Below are 16631 nucleotides of genomic sequence, written 5' to 3'. Positions count from 1 at the left end.
AAGATACAAGTAGAATTTATCATAAGCACAATGCGTCCCTTATAGTGTAATTCTTTTGAGTCCCAATTGTGATGAGCCACGAAGCTTGGTGCTTCTTCCAATTTTTTTATAATCTTACTAGTCTCTGAATCTTCCTGCCATTCCATCTTAATATCCTCAAGGAAGTCGCTGGTCGGAAGTGAAACGGTCGAAACTTCAGCTTGCTCGGGTAGCTGCGAAAGCACATCTGCAAGAACATTCTCTTTCCCCTTTTTGTAAGTTATTTCATAATCAAATCCAAGAAGTTTTGTTACCCATTTTTGCTGCTCAGGGGATGATATCTTTCGCTCCAAAAAGTACTTGAGGCTTTTACGGTCGATTTTAATTTGAAATCGTCGACCAATCAAGTAGGGTCTCCACCTCGTTGCTGCGCGCACAATGGCGAGCATCTCCTTATCATATGTTGACTTATTTTGATGGGAGAGAGATAATACTTTACTAGTGTATGCGAGTGGTCGACCATCTTGCATGAGAATGACTCCAATTCCGACTTCAGATGCGTCAGCCTCAATAATGAAGGGTCGGTTGAAATCTGGTAGTGTTAGCACCGGCGTCGTCATCATGGCTGCCTTAAGTTTGTCGAAGGCAACGGAGGCTCTATCCAACCATTGGAAGACATCTTTTTCCAGTGAGGAAGTAAGTGGTGCACTGATCTTTCCATAGTTTTTCATGAACTTGCGGTAGTAGCCTATTAAACCCAGAAAGCCATGTAGCAATTTTATATTTCTCGGGGTCGGCCAGTTTTGTATTGCTTAAATTTTGAAGAGGTCCACTGCCACACCTTCCTTTGATATGATATGCCCAATATATTCCACCTTTTGTTGAAGAAAGTAAAAATTTGTAGTGGCCGTTGTGTGTTCGAAAGGCGATTTTCGGTATGACTTCTTTGTACACTCGTATTTGATAATACCCGGATCGAAGGTCCAGCTTTGTGAAGATTTGTGCTGCCTTTCATCTATCAATTCATCTACTACTGGAATAGGGTATTTATCCTTGATGGTTATGTCATTGAGAGTTCGGTAATCAACGCATATTCGCCATGTTCCGTCCTTCTTGCGTACAAGTAGCACCGGTGAAGAGTAGAGGTTGCAACTTGGCCGAATAACCCCTGTTTCGAGCATCTCTTTTATAATCCTTTCTATTTCATCCTTCTGGAGATGTAGATACTGATATGGCCGAGTATTTGCTGGAGGTTTGCCTGAAAGAATCATTATATAATGATCATGCCGACGGGTAAGTGGTAGGTTGTGCGGTTCGTCAAATATATCTGAAAATTCAGCAAGCAAAGGAAGTAGGTTTAGATCTTCAAATTCTATTGGCTCTCCCTTAGTTTGCTGCTCAAGTTGTACCAAAAAGTCGTTGTATGCTTTATGCAAAACCTTATCTATTTGTTGTGTGCAAATCGTCGTTGCGTCACCCCCACGTTTCCCGTTCAGTATCACCTGTTTCTCTTTACTATAAAATTTCATAATTAGTTGCATAAAATTCCAAGAAATATCACCTAATGTTGTCAACCATTTAATTCTAAGCATGGCCTCATGATCATCAAGAGGGAGAAGGAAGAAATATGCAATTATCTCTTGGTAAGGCCTCATGATCAGCAACAGTTTCACTTGCGGGCGCCTACAATCATACTTCAAAATCCATCCATCGGCGACCTTAACGTCAAACCTGTTGCAATTCTCGATAGGTAAGGCCATCTGGATAGTAACCTTACTGTTTAGAAAGTTATTAGTACTGCCCGTGTCGATGAGAACAGTGATCGATTGTTGTTTGAGAAGGCCTCCAACTTTCATCGTTTGCGGGTTTGAGTAGCCGGCTAGTGTATGTACCGTAACTTCGGTCAGTTATGGCTCTTCTTCTGCATCTTCTTCTTCATGTTCAAGGCTCTCTTCTGGATGTTCAATGAACTCTTCTTCTATTGGTTCAATTCATAAGAAGTCTCCCTTTACTACAGCGATGCTCACGGCTCCACGGCTTGTCACAATGCCAACACAACCCCTTCGCATATCGCTCCCGAAGCTCTTCTCTTGTTAACCTCTTTGGTGTAGGGACTTGGTCGATAGTAGGGGGGGCTGAGGGCTTTAATATTACTGGTTGAGGAGCGACCCTAGTCCTCTGAGCTTCATGGTTCAATTGCTCCTCTTGATGTCGTGCGAAAGAGATGGCTGCCATAAGTGTATATGGTTGTCGTGCTTTAACTTCTCCTCGGATCTCCGGCTTCAAGCCCTCAATGAAGGTCCTCAATAGCTGTTTTTGAGACCAATCACGAGTTTGATTAGATAACCTTTCAAACCTGGTTTGGTACTCCTGAATGGTAGAGGTTTGTCGGATCTTTGCTAGTTGTCCGTCAATATTCTCGTAATCGGTTGGTTTGAAGCGGATCAGCAGTCCTTCTTTGAATTGTCGCCATTAAAGGACTCCATAAGTATGTTCAAACTAGTCAAACCACTGTATAGCATCCCCTTCAAGATGTATAGCTGCAATTTTCACCATAGATGCATCCGCGATTTTATGGTACCGAAAATATCGCTCCGCGCACGAGATCCAACCAATCGGGTCTCCTTCCCATTTAGGGAAGTCCACTCTCATGCATGGATAGTTGGGGTTGGTCATAGAGCTTCCCCTCTCTTGGAAGTCATATCTTTGGGCTTGGTGCGATTGGGCAAAGCTCTCTCCTTGATGTGATTTCTTCGGGCTTAGTGGTCGGCCCAATCTGAGTTCGGTAAAGAGCATCCGAATCTTATCCTCCATTCGCGCCTCGAAGGCTTCGAATTTAGAATTGATTACCTCCTCAGATGCCATAGTATATGCCGCCAAATCTGTGATGTTAAGATCTCTCTTTTGTTGTCGGGTTAAAGGCATATATTGGTTGAGAGAGGTGATGGTCGAAAGGATTGGTAGATCGGTGGATGTAGGCTACGGTTTAGGCTTGTTTTGTGGCTATTTTGGGTGCAGTTTAAGGGTGTGGTTTTGTGGAGTTTTAGGGCTATAGATAAAAGTTTTGGATCTGTGGTAGATGGTAGTAAAGGTTTGATAGAAATAAGTGGAAGTTGCAGCAAGTATGTGCTGTCTTGTAAGAGTAGAATTGTCGTCGAAGAAACCGTTTAGAATTGTCGTCGAAGAAACAACGATTTCTTGACGTAATTTCCACCAAAAACTTGAGAGAATTGAGGAGGGAATTGATAGCAAAATCACAGTTTATATGACAGCAAGGATATCTAATTTAATCAAGAAAATTTCGGTAGTATAACAGCAAGGAAATTGGTGCAAGTTGCGATTGCAGAATTCTCGTCGAGAAATTTCAGCGGGTTACGACGAAAATTTGCAGCAACACAAAATCGTTTTTAGAGATGAATTTCTTAATAGATCAATCTTAGATGGAAGCCAAGATGATCTATGAAGTGTATAAGAAATTTCATTCAAAAAAGATTGCAAATAGATGGGTTAAGGCAACAATATGCGGCTGAAATTTTCTGCAGCACAGATTTTTAAGTATAGCAGATTGGACGTAAAAGATCAGTGGTTTATATTGAAAATTTTTTGATGAAACCAAAGGAAATTCCATTGTTAGGAAGTGTCAAAGCTATCATAAAAATTTCGTAGAGATTTGGATAGAAACAACGTAGTATTAAGATCAAATAAACAGTGATATGCGACTGAAATTTTACAGTGCAGATTTTCAAGTATAGCAGATTAGACGTAAAATATCAATGGTTTATATTGAGAATTTTTTGACAAAACCAAAGGAAATCTGCTGTTAGGAAATGTCAAAGATGTCATAAAAATTTCGTAGAGATTTGGATAGAAAAAACACAGTAGCAAGATCAAACAGACGGTGCTATACGATTGGAATTCTGCAATGCATCTTTTGTCGTAGAGATAAAAATTTTATGACAAAAAGTTTATGCAGCAATATAGGAATAATTTTTTTGGGATTTTCAAATAAGGATAACTAAATTGCAACAGCAGTAAGGTAGAAAACCAAAACCTGTTGCAATTCACGGGGAGATCAAAGGATGATCCGTGGTGGTGGAGATGACGGCGGAATTTGGCAACGATCTCTTAAGCAATTGTGGGAATTGCTTTGGGCGGTTGTAGAGGGTTGATGGATGGCTGTGGAAGGGCAGCGAGACGCCAAGAACGCTGCTCTGATACCAAGTGTTAGAACCCTTGCAGATTCTAAACTTGGGGTTGATCTCTTTAGGGGATCGGCCACCTTGGAACTCTATAGGGGTTCCTCCCTCCAAGTTGTTGCTCAAAGGCTGCAGAAAAGATTCATCTATTGCTTATCAAAAGAGGAGGAATACATGGCTATTTATAGGGTTTCTAAACCCTAACTCCTAATAGGACTCATACTCAAGACTCCTACTCAAGACTCCTACTTCTAACCAACTCCTAATAGGACTTCTACTCAAGACTCCTAGTCCTTTACAACTCTTAATTCTTCTCTAAGAAACAATCTCCTAACCCTAGCCGGCCACTTCACCTCTTTAATAGGGGTTGGCTTAGGTAGGTTTTACATGAATGTCCCTCTCAATTAGGACTCTCCTAGCTAGAGTCCTAACAATATCTTCTTCATATCCTCCTCAATTGATGCCTTAATAATGTAGGAGAGAGAGACACTCGAGTGGCATCCTTGGGACATGATCATGTCAATCATTCCTCTATTAGCGCTTCAGCAGTGGAGAGAAGGAAATTTCCTCATATCTTCCTCGATTAATGTCTCAACAACGGGGGAGAGAGGGAGATTTCCTTATATATTCCTTGATTGGCGCCTTAGCAATAGGGGAGTGTCCCTTCGGATCATTCCATTGCTTGAGCCATTAGTGAGGTTGTCAATCATTTTATGCCAATCGCAAAGAAGAGGAGAGAGGTTGTCCCGTCTATAAACCTCCCATAGTCCATTTAGTGAGGCTCATTCATTGCTTGAGCCCTAACATTTCGGAAGCTTCCTTCTAAGCTCTAGTTTCGAAAGGCGAGTCAATCCTTAGGTCATCCACCATCCAACTTCTGCACCTCAGGTCAGGACATCTCTCCCCTCTCGCACAAGTTCTTCCTAGTCCATCGACCGTCAATCTGTTACGGACAAAATTGTAAACGGGGTGTTTGATGTAATGCTTATGTATGTTTGTCTTTCGGTTTTGTTTATGCTTTACATAGCATATAAAGAGCTGGCAGTAGGCTTAGCAGCCCCATTTTCTTTGGTTTTGGTATTCGTCCTAGGTTTGCAAACAAATATTGTGTCATGTGGACACTTGTGGGGATTTCGGTCTGTAGTGGACCATTTTGGACCCATTGTTGTGCGACCGTTCAGAACTTGTAAAGTCTGTTTGTAATTTACATTAGCTATGAAGTGTTTACTGAAATGATTGCTTGTGGATCCCGAGTAAGACGCTTTCTCTAACCCGTTTTCTCTTTTGTAGGTCCTAAGGAACCATAGGAGGTTTCGGAGAGGCTGACCTTTGCGGACGGACACGCAAGGGTGCCGCACGACTTAGGCAAAACCAGCTAAGTGCGTGACATATGGTATCAGAGCGGGACAAGCACTCATAGAAACACTTGGCATGCAAACTTGAGGGACCTAACTGTCACGGACAAACTTCTAAACAAGATGTTTGATGTAATGCTCATGTATGTCCGTGTCTTTTGGCATGTTCATGCCTTGTACAGAATGTAGAGGGGCGGCCGAAGGCTTAATAGTCCCATTTTAGTTGGGTTGGTGGCCTCTTTAGGCTTGTAAATAAAGGTTGTGTCATGTGGACACGTGCGAGAGATTTTCGATCTGTAATGGACCATTTTACCCTTTGTTGTGTCACTGTTCGGAGCTTGTAAAGTCTGTTTGTAATTTGCATTGTCTATGAAGTGTTTTTCGGAGATGTTTGCTTGTGGATCCCGATTGAGGCGTTCTCTCTAGTCCGTTCTCTCTTTTGTTGGTCCTAAGGGACAATGGGAGACTTCGGGGAGGCTGACCTTTGCGGACGGACACGCAAGGGTGCCGCACGACTAAGGCAAAACCAGCTAAGTCCGTGACAGATGGTATCAGAGCGGGACAAGCACTCATAGAAACACTTAGCATGCAAACGTGGGGGACCTAGCGGGGCTGTGTTGAGGGCAGTCAGCACACGCGCGACCGTTTGGGGGAAAACGGGCATGGAGATGTAGGGAAAAGGAGTCGCTCAGAGGAGCGGGCATCCGAGATTGGCGTTTAGAGGAATGGCCAACCCTTCGCGTAAGAGGCACCACGAGAACAGGCAAGCTTGGAAGAATGTGGAGCGCACAAAGGTTGGGATGGCTGAGTTTGAGCTACAGCTCAACGTTGACAACTATACTTGATGGTGCTCAAGGCAAGCGAGGCGCTTGGTAAAGGATGAGAACATTCAAGGTGGAATGAGTTGTTCAACGACCAAAAGAGTTATGCAAAGCTCACAGAGGTGAGGGGAATTGCTAACTCGAAGAATTTGGTACTCTTGCATGGGCTTGTATGCGGACGATGGAATGTTCGTGGCCATCCCAAGGCGATCGAAACTCGGCGCCATGGAGCATTGAAACTTTCTCTTCGGCATGTGAAGGATTCGTCCGTAGGAGGCTGAAGTGTGCAATGAGTTCAGCATGTTGCTAGGCCTTGAGTGGTGCAGCGGGGGCTGTATTGACGTGGAGTCGCAATCTAGCAAGTGCGTTTGCAGGAGGCAGATCAATGCACAGTTTGTTCAGCAGATCGGAGTAGTCCAAGGGGATGGTGGTCTCCGAAACGAAGAGAGATGTTGCTCCAATGGGACAGTTATCCAGGAGGGATAAGTCCCAGCTCTCCAGAGGGAGAATCATGTGAGACGGACCTCACATGTTGAGGAGGAGTACCTCAACAAACAACTCCACGAAGCTCGATGGACAGAGCAAGCGGCGAGGAGTCGTCGCATGATCTCGCTTGAGAGAATGCATTGGTGGATGCATTGCGAGATCAAGTGGGGACGCGACCCAAAAGCAACTTAAATGAAGGCACACTTGGAGTCGATATGGAGATCGGACTCAAGGGAGGGCTGACCCGTGGAATGGTGGGCGCGAGGGCCACCATCGACTCAATGCAAAAACGAGGAGCGGAGCAACTTAGGTGTAACTTGGTGAAATACTCAAGCCGCATGAAGGGAGCCAGCATAGAAGTTGGAACATGGAGCAGAGGCACAGTGCTTTCCTTAGACAGAGGTCAAGGACATGAACTCTTGCAGAGGCAAGAGTAAGATCATGTTGTTCCATGGGTCCTTCATTCTGACGGAGCGGACTCATCTTGCATGGTGCCAAAGGCGAAGGGAGCTTCTGGGCACATGCACCTTATCTCGGAGGAGCATTTGATGGAGGAACTAAGGCGACTCAATTTGCGGAGGCGAAGTTGGGTACAGAAGGCCTTAGCACGGGGCAAGAGGACGCAGAGGCGGGTACTCTTGAAGAATATGCCACAGTGTTGCCATTCGAGTTGCTATAAAGGAAGCGGTGCGCAGCGGAGATTGTGCTGGTAGGGGCAGAGGCCCAGGATCCAGACAATGGTGCACAAATTACAGTGAAGTCGGTGGACTTCGGGAGCTACTAGGCGACGGACTGTCCTAGAGCGGTGCTTCATCTAGGTGTGACCCAAGAGTGGGTGGATGAAGGTCGATTGCCAAAGGAGCGAACAAAATCGAAGGTGGAGGAGACCTTGCGATGTATTGGCAGAGGCCACACATGGAGGGTTCACAATTCGAGTTTATTCCACAAGGATCAGAATGCAATAGAGATGTCACCAGGAGGCGACATGGTGCAGCGGATCGTGGTGGAACAGCTCGTGTCAATGCGATACACACGACTTAGTCCCGGGAGGGACTAGATCATATGGAGGTATGATCGGGAGCTACTGGGAGCTCCACTTCGGTGAACTACACGACGGCAAGAAGGGCTATGGGTTCAAGGAGTGAAGGCCATGGTACCGCAGAGGCGGGTCTTCCGTGCGTGCATCGAATTTTGCATCGGATGAAAACCTTGGTCATCAGCATATGGGGGCTGGGTTCCACCAAGGGAAAAGTTCGAATGCAAGTACCAGTGAGTCCCATGGGAGGGACTTGATCATGCAGAGGTATGATCGAAGCAGCTGGAGAGTTGGACTACTCTAGAGCTCATATTCGCTTAAGGGAGCCCGGCAAGTCAGAGGACAAGGCCGAGTAAGCGAACGTTGCTACCAAGGAAGCTAAGGAGAACAAAATCGATGCAAACCCTACAACGTGATGGCAGAGGCCATGCATGGGAGTTGTAGTCTGTCTTTCCATCGACCAAACGGACTGCTTAGAGAACACAGAGATGTTGAAGCAGGGGGTCGAAAGGGGCGAGGAAGCGACGACGAGTCCAGAGGGACTTAGCTACCCAAAATCAAGCATCAGTTAGAATGGAGGTGGACTCAGAGGAGTGCCACGGAGACATATCTACTGATCGTGAGGAAAAGGGATGCAGATGCGAGGCGACGGATAGTAGGGCCATGGGCATGGCAGCGCCATGGTACCGCAGAGGCGGGACTTCTGTGAAAGTCATTGATCCCTTGCTCTCATGGAGGGAGAGCGCTTGGTCGTGAAAGGGGCCGAGGAGGTGGAGCATGTAGAGGCAATCTCCAAGTACCGAGATAAGGCTGAAGGGCAGAGGCCGAAGAACTTCGTAAGACCGGTGTCAATGTGCTTCTCATCAAGATAGCCGAAAGTGAAGGACTTCGGGTCATGCAAGAGTGCATAACCAAGGAACGAAGCAGGCAGTACGCGGTGCTGTACCTTTGCTACTCAGAGGAGTAGGCGGCAGGGTTGATGGAGAAGACGGTACAATCCCAGAGGCGACCAAACCTATGAGAGAACTACTCCAAGTTGGGGTGAAAACTTCCTGCATTCCAGAAGTTCAATGACATTGAGAAGGTGAATCACAGTAGCTAACTCAACGCAAGGAGTGCAAACACTTCATGTGCTTCAGAAGTGTGAGCAAAGAGCAGGCGAAGGCCAGTAACCAGCTTGATGCATGAAGTATAATCTCGAGGAGGCGGGTGAAGTCAAGTAACATTTGCCTTCTCAACTCTTAAGAGAATGGGCGAAATCGAGTACCCCAATTCTCTTATCTATCCAGCAGAGGAGCTCTGCATATGTTCAAAGACCCTTCGAAGATAATGGAAGACAATAGTTGTCAAATCCTCACCAACGGTGATCAGTGCTACTGAGAGTAGATTGTCCGCTTCATTTCCCAACGAAATGTCAATCGAAAGCGGAAGTGATGCGAACCTACTTGGATGTGACAACTAAGTGAAGGAAGAGTCAATGAGCAAATTTTGTGGAGGAAGGACCCAAAACTTCAGAAGTTTACGAGACGATGCTCGTTAAAGCTCCAACAAGCATCCACCCAGTTCAAGCAACATGAGGAATTTGAAAGACTGGCGCAGTAAGGATGGTCTTTTCCTTCATCTGGGGGATCTGCAGGAATCAACAATGATCAACACAACTCAGCCAACCCCACACCAGAGTCAGAGTCATGGGTGAGTTGCAGCAGCATGGCGGATCAAAGGTTCGACTACTCAAAAACAGCAGCGGAGAGCAGTTGGGAGCCAAGAGGCGCATTGTAGCTGGAGCAGAAGATTGAAGACTTAGCAAAGGCGAGGAGTTGCAATGTCGACAAAGGCTTCAACGAGGACGTCGAAGGAATAAGTGGGGGAGAATGTCACGGACAAACTTCTAAACAAGATGTTTGATGTAATGCTCATGTATGTCCGTGTCTTTTGGCATGTTCATACCTTGTACAGAATGTAGAGGGGCGGCCGAAGGCTTAATAGTCCCATTTTAGTTGGGTTGGTGGCCTCTTTAGGCTTGTAAATAAAGGTTGTGTCATGTGGACACGTGCGAGAGATTTTCGGTCTGTAATGGACCATTTTACCCTTTGTTGTGTCACTGTTCGGAGCTTGTAAAGTATGTTTGTAATTTGCATTGTCTATGAAGTGTTTTTCGGAGATGTTTGCTTGTGGATCCCGATTGAGGCGTTCTCTCTAGTCCGTTCTCTCTTTTGTTGGTCCTAAGGGACAATGGGAGACTTCGGGGAGGCTGACCTTTGCGGACGGACACGCAAGGGTGTCGCACGACTTAGGCAAAACCAGCTAAGTCCGTGACATAACGGCGTTGCGTTGAGGGCAGCTAGCACGTGCAACCGTTTGGGGAAACGGGTTTGAAGATGTAAGGAAAAGGAGTCGCTCAGAGAAGCGGGTATCTAAAATTGACATTCAAAGGAATGACCAACTCTTCACGCAATAGGTACCATGAGGACAAGCAAGCTTAGAAGAATGTGTAGCGCACAAAGGTTGGGATGGTGGAGTTCGAGCTACGGCTCGACATTAGCAACCATACTTGATGGTGCTAAGGCAAGCAAGGCGCTTGGTAAATGATGAGACCATGCAAGGTGGAATGGGTTGTTCAGTGACTGAAAGAGTTATGCAAAACTCATAGAGGTGAGGGAAATTGCTAACTCGAAGAATTCGGTACTCATGCAAGGTCTTGTGAACGATGGAATATTCGTGGCCATCCTAAGACGACCGAAACTCGACGTCATGGAGCATTGAAACTTTCTCTTCAGCATGAGAAGGATACGTCCGTAAGAGGCTGAAGTGTGCAGCGAGTTCAGCATGTTGCTAGGCCTTGAGGGGTGCAACAGGGGCTGTATTGGCAAGGAGTCCCAATCTAGCAAGTGCATTTGCGGGGTTAGAACAATGCACAGTTTGTTCAGCAAAGCAGAGTAGTCCAAGAGGGTGGTGGTCTCCGAAACTTCCAGAGGGAAGAATGTGAAGAGAAGTTGCTCCAACGAGACATATATCTTAGAGAGATAAGTCTCGGTTCTCCAAAGGGAGAATCATGTGCAACGGACCGCACATGTTAAGGAGAAGTACCTAAAGAGAACAACCCGACAAAGCTCAACGGACCGAGCAAGTGGCGAGGAGTCATCACATGATCTCGCATGAGGTAATGCATTGGTAAATGCTTTGTGAGATCAAGTGAGAGAGCGACCCAAGGCAACACAAAATGAAGGCACACTTGGAGCCAATATGGAGATCGAACTCAATGGAGGGCTGACCCGTGGAATGGTAGGCGCGAGGACCACCACCAACTCAATGCAAATCGAGGAGCGGAACAACTTAGATGTAACTTAGCGAAATACCCAAGCCGCACGAAGAGAGACGACATAGAAGATGAAACATTGAGCGGAGGCACAGAGCTTTCCTTGGACAGAGGTCAAGGATATGAACTCTTGTAGAGGCAAGAGCGGGATCATGTCGTTCCATGGGTCCTTCATTCTGATGGAGTGGACTCATCTTGCATGGTGCCAAAGACGAAGGGAGCTTCTAGGCACATGTACCTTATCTCGAAGAAGCAATTGATGGAGGAACGAAGGTGACTCAACTTGCGAAGGCGAAGTTGGGTTCAGAAGGCCTTGCATGGGGCAAGAGGACGTGGAGGTGGGTACTCTTGAAGAATACACCACAGTGCTGTCATTCAAGTCACTATAAAGGAAGCAGTGCGCAGCGGAGATTGTGCTGGTAGGGGCAAAGGCCTAGGATCCAGACAATAGTGCACCAATTTTAGCGAAGTCGGTGGAGCTCGGAAGCTACTAGGTGACGGACTGTCCTAAAGGTGTGCTTTGTCTAGATGTGACCCAAGAGCGGGTGGACAAAGATCGATTACCAAAGAAGCGAACATAATCGAAGGTGAAAGAGGCCCTGCAATGTGTTGGCAAAGGCCACACATAGAAGGATCACAATTCGAGTTCATCCTACAAGGATCAGAATGTAATGGAGATGTCACCAGGAGGTGACATGGTGCAGTGGATCGTGGTGGAACAGTTCGTGGCAATATAATACACATGAATCTACCGCGAGGGACTAGATCATACAGAGGTATGATCGGAGCTACTGGGAGCTTCACTTCAGTGAACAACACGATGGCAAGAAAGACTATGGATTCAAGGAGTGAATGTCATGGTATCGGAGATGCGGGTCTTCCGTGCGTGCATCGAATTTTGTATCGATTAAAAGCCTTGGTCATCAGCATATGGGGACTGTGTACCGCCAAGAGAGTATACTGAATGCATGTACCAGTGAATCTTATGGGAGGGACTTGATCACACAGAGGTATGATCAGAGCGACTAGAGAGTTGGACTACTCCAGAGCTCATATTCGCTTAAAGGAGCCTGGCAAGTCAGAGGACAAAGCCGAGTAAGCGAACGTTACTACCAAGAAAGTTAAGTAGAACGGAATCGGTGCAAACCCTACAACATGATGGCGGAGGCCAAGCATGGGAGTTGCAATATATCTTTCCACCGACCAAGGGGAACTACTTGAAGAACACAAATATGTTGAAGCAAAGGTTCGAAAGGGGCAAGGAAGCGACGACGAGTCCAAAGGGACTTAGCTACCCAAAACAAAGCATCGGTTAGAATGGGGGTGGACTCGGACGAGTGTCATAGTGCCATAGAGGCAGATCTACTGATTGTAAAGAAAGGGATGCTGATGCGAGGCAATAGATAGTAGGGCCATGGGAATGGCAGCACCATGGTACCATAGAAGCGGGACTTCCGCGAATTCATTAATCCCTTGCTCTCATGGAGGGGGAGCGCTTGGTCTTGAAAGAAGCCGAGGAGGTGGAGAATACGAAGGCAAACTCCAAGTACCGAGACAAGGCTGAAGGGCAGAGGCCAGGGAACTTCGTAAGACTAGTGTCAACGAGCTTCTCATCAAGATAACCGAAAGTAGAGGACTTCGAGTCAATGCAAGAGTGCACGACCAAGGAACGAAGCAGGCAGTACGCAGTGATGTACCTTTGCTACTCAGTGGAGTAGGCGGCAGAGATAATGGAGAAGACGGTACAATCCCAAAGGCAACCAAAACTATTAGAGACTTGCTCCAAGTTGAGGTGAAAACTTCTTGCATTCCAGAAGTTCGATGGCATTGAGAAAGTGAATCACAGTAGCAAACTCAACGCAAGAAGTGCAAACACTTCGAGAGCTTCAGAAGTGTGAGCAAAGAGCAAGCGAAGGCTAGTAACCAACTCGATGCATAGAGTACAACCCTCAAGAAGGCAAGCGAAGTCACGTAACTTTTGTCTTCTCAACTCTTAAGAGAATGGGCGAAACCGAGTACCCTAATTCTCTTATATATCCAGTAGAGGAGCTCTGCACATATTCAAAGACCCTTCGAAGAAACCAAATGGAAGACAATAGTTGTCAAATCCTCACCAATGGTGATCAGTACTACTAAGAGCAGATTATCTGCTTCATTTCCCAACAGAATGTCAATCGAAAGCGGAAGTGATGCGAATCTACTTGAAAGTGACAACTAAGTGAAAAAAGAGTCGATGGGCAAATTTTGTGGAGGAAGGACCCAAAACTTCAAAAGTTTGCGAGGCAATGCTAGTTAAAGCTCCAACAAGCATCCACCCAATTCAAGCAGCATGAGGCATTTGAGAGACTAAGGATGGTCTTTTCCTTCATCTGAAGGATCTACAGGAACCAATAATGATCAACACAACTCAACCAACCCCACACTAAAGTTAGAGTCATTGGCGAGTTGAAACAGCATGGCGAATTAAAAGTTTAACTACTCAACAACAGCAGCGAAGGGTAGCTGGGAGCCAACAGGCACATTGCAGCTGGAGCAGAAGATTAAAGACTCACCAAATGGGAAGAGTTGTAGCGTCAGCAAGGGCTTCGACAAGGACGTTGAAGGAATAAGTGGGGGAGAATGTCACGGACAAAATTGTAAACGGAGTGTTCGATGTAATGCTTATGTATGTCCATGTCTTTTGATTTTGTTTATGCTTTGCACAACATATAAAGGGCTAGCAATAGGCTTAGTAGCTTCATTTTCTTTGGTTTAGTGGTCGTCCTAGGCTTACAAACAAAGGTTGTGTCATGTGGGCACTTATGAGGATTTCGATCTGTAGTGGACCATTTTGGACCCTTTGTTGTGCGACTGTTCAGAGCTTGTGAAGTATGTTTGTAATTTGTATTGGCTATGAAGTGCTAACTAAAATGATTGCTTGTGGATCCCGAGTGAGACGCTTTCTCTAACTCGTTTTCTCTTTTGTACGTCCTAAAGGACCATAGGAGGTTTAGGGGAGGCTAACCTTTGCGGACGGACACGCAAGAGTGTCACACGACTTAGGCAAAACCCTGTCCTCTGATAGTTCGATAGAGAAAGGGGTCTTGGCCTCTCCCTCGTCAGGGGGGATAACTCCCATAGACCCTAGGGCTCTACGAAATTTAGAGTCGATGAAGGGTTCACATGACTACAAGTCTACAACTAAATGGTAAGCGCTCTATTCCTGGAACGCTTGCGAGTCAAATATTCTATCTCCACCAAGTTTGAGCAGCAGACTCCTCGTCTTAGCTAGCATCCGTACGATCCAGCGCTCGGGTCTTTGAGTTTGTCCTGAGACGCCCTCAAGGCGTGACTCCACCTTCCTCTTCACCCAGTGATAGTATCATGTCTTGAATGGTGGGGCATATCGCTGTCTCAGATGGTGCCCAACTCCATGCGCTATTTAGTAGTGTTCAACAGAGAATGTAAGCACTCTAGTATCATCCCGACCCACAAGCTTTTTATAGCTTGCTTTCAATTGTGCAAAGGGAAAAACAACTACTATTTGATTGCTCGAGGGCGCTTCGAAGTCGGTGCACCCTTGAATAATAAGAGTTGAAATGAGAGTTTCTTTTTTGTAAGTCTAGGTCAGGATTGGGGGTTCAACCTTGCCTGGTTAGCACACTCCATTAATATTACTCCTCCCCTACTGTCGAATAAAGGGGACCAGGTGCTTCGACTGAGGGACATTCTCTCCTCGTCCGAGGCCATTCAGAAGATGGACGAGGACTGGTTGGTCGATGCGAGTTTCAGTCCAACTTCTCAGGGTACGACCCAAACCCTTCACCACCTCCCTCTTTGATCTTCTGTAGTTTCAATGTATCAACCCTTTTTGCAAATACAGAACTGCATTCTTTGAATGCAACTACCTTGGTAGTCCCAACCTCCGTCTGCGAGGCGCTACACAAGGAGTTGAGTTCGACTCGGCCCGACCATCACACTAGCACCGACTGACCGAAGAAGTACAAAGTCATTGTGAAGAGGGCATCCCATCCCACAAGGGTAAGGAGGTCCAAGGAGTCAGATGTAGGTGGAAGTCCTCTTTCAGCAGTGTCAGAGCCTTCTGAGGATCCCAAGAGCACAAGGTGCCCCTCGAGACAAGGAGGGGAAAGGTCGAGGTCGATGGTTGACTTGTGCAAGGGAAGTCTCGGCCTTTCACGACATTGACAATAACTAACCGACTCGGCTCGACCCAACCCCGGGCACACCATTACAGCCGAGATGGGAGGTCTTACAGGAAGGGCAAAAGGTGTGCAGCGACGATGAAGCCTTAATGCGGTATTGTCGGGGATCCCTATGTTTGAGGGTGGTGAAACAGATTTATCTCTCCCCCTCGGAGGTGTTGCTCTACCGAGGCTATCACAACAAAGTGCTAGTAAGTCGGGTCGTAGTTGGCTTTCTCGGGGTTTTTTTTTTTGTTATTTAACCACTCATCTCCGTTTTTGCAACGCCGTCACTATGTGACGACCTTGCTTGATCGAGGATAAGACGTTGGCATTGTTATTAACCAATAGGTACGGGAAAATGATGATCTTCGGGCAAAGGTTGAGAAATTAAAGAAGGCGGGAGTTGACCCTTCTGTCGCTGTCGTCACTAAGGTGAAGGCTCGGGGGGGCAAGCTAGCGTGAAACTTGGAGGAAGTCAAGCGAGGGCTTGCTACCCTTGCCAAACAATTGGAGGAAGCCCGAGGCAACAACCAAGTTATAGAGGATGAGTTGTTGGGGCTCGTCCGAGTGATGGACTCGATGAAGGCGCACAACTCAAAACTCGAGAGTAGGGATACTACAGTGGTGGAGCAAGCTCGGGAGCTAGGGGAGACGATTGAGGCCGAGTGGAGTAAGGTGTCGAGGCATCGAGAGGAGGCGATCGCTGACTACAAGCCGTTTGTAGGATTTAGAAAGGGGCTATAGGGGTCGAGGGTTGCCTTGTACAAGTTTGGATACCTAATCGCCCTCTTCAAGGCGAGGTATCCCGAGTTGGAGCTCGAGGAGGATCCATTCACCAACTACCCCAGGGACCAAAACGTCTAGATAGAAAACAACATACTTTTTTATGGTAACCCTGACTTGTTGTCTCGTTTAGACGCCTAATCCGCCACCCAACCGCTTTTAAAGTTCTGATGTTGGTTCCTGGTTCTCTTTCTTTTTTTGTAGATCGGTATCTTATTTTGGTTATAGAGATCTGATCTGTCTAATGTAATGTTTCTTGAAGTAATGAAGTAACGCCTTCCCATTGTTTAGTATACAGTATTTGTATGCTAAGGATGCATTTTGCAAGTTTGAAGTGTACCTCGACCGAACCCCGAGGGGGGCCTTAAGGATAAAACTTCTTTAAGTTTAAGACATGTCATGTTCTTAGTAACGCCACACCTTTTGTTGTCCTGAGACAATATATCCCAACTCAGACAACTTCAACGACTCAGTA

General features: G+C 46.3%; 1 protein-coding gene across 1 annotated transcript in view; it reads right to left on the bottom strand.

Moving 5' to 3' along the window:
* LOC103999784 (uncharacterized) overlaps window positions 1-16631 on the bottom strand; it is a 44216-nt gene that overhangs the window by 13565 nt on the left and 14020 nt on the right. The window lies entirely within an intron of this gene.

Source organism: Musa acuminata, chromosome BXJ3-10 (assembly GCF_036884655.1).
Source record: "Musa acuminata AAA Group cultivar baxijiao chromosome BXJ3-10, Cavendish_Baxijiao_AAA, whole genome shotgun sequence".
Taxonomy (NCBI): domain Eukaryota; kingdom Viridiplantae; phylum Streptophyta; class Magnoliopsida; order Zingiberales; family Musaceae; genus Musa; species Musa acuminata.
The sequence above is the reverse complement of the archived record's forward strand: the minus strand, read 5'-3'. Positions and strand labels throughout refer to the sequence as shown.